Below are 5,016 nucleotides of genomic sequence, written 5' to 3'. Positions count from 1 at the left end.
GTCACGCAAGCGACACGCCCCTATACAAACAAGCTTTTTACCCTACCCCGTCCGGTTTGTAGGCGTTAACCGCTCGCTTTTCATTGAGCGACAACATCTTTTGTATCGTGCGTCTCTTTCTAACTAGTTACTAATTGAACTGGGTGAGCGAGACAGATGTACGACAATTGATTTAACCTGACTGTGTATTTAGCAGGGCCAGGCCGAGATTGTAATTCAGTTGTAAATTGCCTCTATGGGTCTTTTGCGAGCTCGTAATGTATCAATAATAACGCGGTACGCTTTGTACAGAATTTCAATTAAACTTTGACAGAAATATTATATTGATAGATCAACCATATTGAATTATTGATCACAATGGCGTAGGATTTTTTAGAATGACACGCTAAATGAAGTTGTATTTAGTACTAGATAATAATCTAGAATTGTAATTACTGTGTGTAGTTAGTTTTTTATTGTGACAACATTTTTAATTGTTTGTTAATCAAAGGTGACTGACTGACATAGTGATCTATCAACGCACACCACAAACCACTGGACGGATCCAGCTGAAATTTTGCATGCAGATAGATGTTATGACGTAGGCATCCGCTAAAAAGGGATTTTGATCAATTCTAACCTTAAGGGGATAAAATAGAGGATGAAATTTTGTAAGAAAATTGCGGATGAAGTCGCGGGCAAAAGCTATTTTAGAATAACAGTTGTTACTACGAATAAAATATTTGTTTTAAATGATTTTTTTTTTATCTTTTTATTATTTTAACCTTGATAATATATCAATTTTAGGGGTCTGTATCTAAAGGGTAAAAAACGAGACTCTATTACTAAGACTTCTCTGTCTGTCTGTCAGCAGGTCTAACACTGAAAGAATTTTTCATATCGGACCAGTAGTTCCTGAGAGGAGCGCGTTCAAACAAACAAACAAACTCTTCAGCTTTATAATATTAGTATAGATAGTACGGGACCATTCGTGCGTGAGTCCAATTCGGACTTGTTTGTTTGGTTTTAATAACTAATATTTAATTTAATAGTTATATTGCATGATTTAAATGAAATTACTTTATTTTATATTTAATTAATTGAAGTAAATTATTATTTTACTATTGTTTAATTACGTTTACCCCAGAAACAGATATTAAAAGGAATTCTTTGGCCTAAATGGAAATATTAACACTTTCACACAATTTTAAACAACAATTTTCTTTTTAATATTATGGATAATATAATATTTTGGAATTTTTATAATTAAGCATATAATATGCTTAATTTTATCAAAATTGCTTAAGTATTACATGAAAACGTAACATGCTAAAAGAGTCATACATAATATTAAAAAGATAGATACTTAATTTAAAATCTGGGCTTAAACATGGCTTCATAGGTACTTTTAAAAAATCTATTGCAAGCAAGCAAAGCCTTGCAAATTAGCTAGTCTAAATGAATACAAACATAAACTCTCGACTTTTTTCCATATGAATAGGCAGAGACCAGAAATAATTATTTTTCAAAATAATTATTTTTTGCATAAGAATCGAACCTAGTACCTATTACATAATTTATGTCATAAATACTATTGATACTAAGTGATTAAAATTAATTAATTTCATAGCAATAGTTATAATTTTATTAGCCAATTATTTCTTTATAATCAACAATCATTTGATTACTCATTATCAATAAAGAATTTCTTATAAGCGTGCAATTAAAAAATGCAATTAGTAATAAAACACCTACTAGTATTATAAATGCGAAAATTTGTAAGGATGTATGTATAAGACTGCCTCTGTGGCGCAGTGGTTAAGGTCGCCACGCCGCTACCATTGTGCCGTGAGGTCGTGAGTTCGATTCCTACACGGAACAATTTATTTGTGCGATCCATATCACAAAGTGCAACCAGATCCAAAACAATAATATTAGGTTGGGGAAAAAGTCTTTTCGCATTATAGTATGTATGAACTTGTAATAAAATCTCTTTGTCTTCAAGAATCACAAATTAGTACACGGTTCATTAGGTTTCTTTCAGTGAGCTCGTGAGGTACCCAAATATCGAGCTTTTTTGTGTAGAGAAAAGATTTTATTACAAGTTCATACATACTATAATGCGAAAAGACTTTTTCCCCGACCTTAATATAATTATTTCGGGTCTAGTTGTGCTTTGTGTCCGCTGTTTGTTTGTGAGTAAAAGTCTCCCCGACACAAGAGCAATTCTTAGTGCGGGAGTTGTCTTTTTTGGAAAGGAAAAAAGACACTATCTACTAACGGCAGTTAAAAATTGTAAACATAATTTTTATGGGCGAAGTCACCAGTCAGAACTAGTGTACCATAACGAAAGTTTAAAAAAGGGTTGTACAAACATTGTTACTGATTTACATCTATAGGCAATTTATGGTCAAAATCTATGGTCACTCGTTCAACCATGAAATTGAACATAATAGTCTTGTTTATGTGCTGTCACTATTACGTAGTAAATGGGTTGAATATATAATAGTTTATGTAAATACTAACTGTTGTCGGCGACTTCGCCCGCGTGGTTTGTCAGACAGAATTTTCTATACAAACTTTCATCCCCTATTTTATCCCCATTTGACTGCCTCTGTGGCGCGGTCGGTAGTATATGCGACTGCGGTGCGAGAGGTCTCGGGTTCGAATCCTGGGTCGGGCCAAAAAGTCTTTTCTGAGATTTTCTGTTAAGAATTTCTTAGAGATTGCCCGGAGTTAGGAAGTTGAGGTCGAAGACCTCCGTGCCTCGGAGAGCACGTAAAGCCGTCGGTCCTGCGCCTGACCTCTCACTGGTCGTGTCGGTTATCCGTCCCACCAAACTATGAGAGTGATGGAATAGAGAGTGTATCTGTGTATTGTGCACACACTTGGACACTATAAACAAAGTCCTGCACAGATGGCCAGTTTCAATGAAACTGACCGCCGTAGCCGTATATCGGCTAGGAGGACATTATTATTTTATCCCCTTGGGGGTGGATTTGACCAAAATCCTTTCTTAGCGGATGCCTACGTCATAACATCTACCCGCATGACAAATTTCAGCCCGATCCGTCCAGTGGTTTGTGCTGTGCGTTGATAGATCACTATGTCAGTTAGTCACCTTTGAGCTATATGCATTTAGACTATCTTCTGCCCGCGACTTCGCGCGAAAAGGTTACCCGTGATAAAAAAGTATCATATCGGTGAAGTCTTAAAAAAAGGTGCGTAGTACTCGTAACCGGCGGTCCTGTATGACAACATGTATGTATGTGAATGAAGCAAGGGAAGTTTGTAAGGATCGTACCGAGTGACGTTTTTGGTCTCTGCCTACCCCTATGGGAAAAAAAGTCGTGATATTATTATATGTATGATTATATATTTTACAAAACACATAAGAAATAAAATCAGTCATAATTTTTACTTATGTATTTTAAATATTGAACTTTTCACCTTTTAAATACTATGTTAATTTGTTAATTTTAAAGTATAATACTAACTTTGATAATACCGCGGGTCGGTTTACAAAGGAAACTGTATGTTACCGACGACCTCTTGAACTGCTCACCCCTTAGTGATGAAACAAGTAGTCTTTGTTTCTTGAAAACATTAATATTTAACAGAAATAAATAAATATCATTGGACAACTCGCACACTTATTTGGTTGCAAACTAAGCAGAGCTTATACCATGGTTACCAAATAACTGATAAACATACTTATGTAGGTACTCCTAAATACTTATACATGTAGATAAATTGACAACCAGGCTCAGAACAAATACTCGTGCTCATCACACAAACATTTGTCCCGGGTGGGATTCGAACCCACCACACGCGGCGCTACGGTTATTGCAGCGAGGTGACCACTTTAACCACTGCGCCAAAGTTAAATCACTTAAGTTTTATAACTTGCTCTAACAGTGAAGGAAAACATCGTGATGAAACCTTGCATGTCTAAAAATTTTTAATACATTTATTGAGGGCATGCTAAGTCCCCAACATGCACTTGGCCAGCGTGGTGGACTCAAGGCTTAACCCCTCCCTCGTTTGCCCAGCAGTAGAACAGATTTTGTTTTAAAAAAGACCAATTGTACTGTACCCGATCCGGGACTCAAACCCGAGACCTCGTCTTCAACAGTCGTCTATCGCTTAAACACATTCAATAATAACATAGAACTTAACACTAGCAAGCCATAGACAAGGTAGAGAACAAAAGTAACATGGCGTCGTTAACGAGACGAGATGACAGTTCCCGCCTAAATACATGTCAAATTTAAGACGCGGTGTTAGTGATAGCGGATTATTAGTAATATTATAAATGCGAAGGTTAGTGAAGAAGGATGTGTGTGTGTTACTCCTTTAAGTAAAAACTACACAAAAATATGATTCTAATGTATTTTTTTTTATACATACAGTAAAAGGGGTTGTCTTTTCACTAGGACTTTGCCCTGGTGAAAGAGCTGAGGTCATGAATCTGATTGTTTGTGAGTATATTGCTTTTTTATCTTTCATGGTGCTTACTGCAAAATTGTGGTTTTAATGTCGCTATAACTGACACTGGTAAGGTGGTAATAAATAAATATTTTTTTTTACATTCTACCAAATTTTTGCCCGTGCAGATTCAGTGTTAGCTAGTCAATCGACTAAGTGGAAGATGTATTTTCGGACTTAAAGAGATTATAGAGCTTTATACGAAATTATCTTAAAAAATCGACAAAATAAATCATGCTAGTTATATGGGACTGTCCACTGTCAATATTTATTTTATTTTGCGGAATCATGGTAATAGACCATTCTCCCATTTAGTACGGAATTCTAAAAATATAAAAATCACAAGAAAACTTACAACATCTTAGCATCAAACACAAAAACTTATTCCCCACTTAAACCCGCTACCGCTTCTGCACTACCCGCATCCCGCTTACACTCCAACCTGCCCTTACACTAACAACAAGCTCTATTGTCTATTGTTATCTATTTGTCTATACCATAGATTATCGGTTTCCGAACGATTAGCATGTCATATTATAAATGCTTTAT

The 5,016-nt window shown here is 35.6% G+C and overlaps 1 protein-coding gene across 1 annotated transcript in view; it reads left to right on the top strand.

Annotated features, from left to right (window-relative positions):
* foi (solute carrier family 39 fear-of-intimacy) overlaps positions 1-5,016 on the top strand; it is a 174,035-nt gene that overhangs the window by 26,856 nt on the left and 142,163 nt on the right. The window lies entirely within an intron of this gene.

The sequence above is a fragment of the Anticarsia gemmatalis genome, chromosome 27, assembly GCF_050436995.1.
Source record: "Anticarsia gemmatalis isolate Benzon Research Colony breed Stoneville strain chromosome 27, ilAntGemm2 primary, whole genome shotgun sequence".
Taxonomy (NCBI): Eukaryota; Metazoa; Arthropoda; class Insecta; order Lepidoptera; family Erebidae; genus Anticarsia; species Anticarsia gemmatalis.
This window is presented reverse-complemented; position numbering and strand designations above follow the sequence as displayed.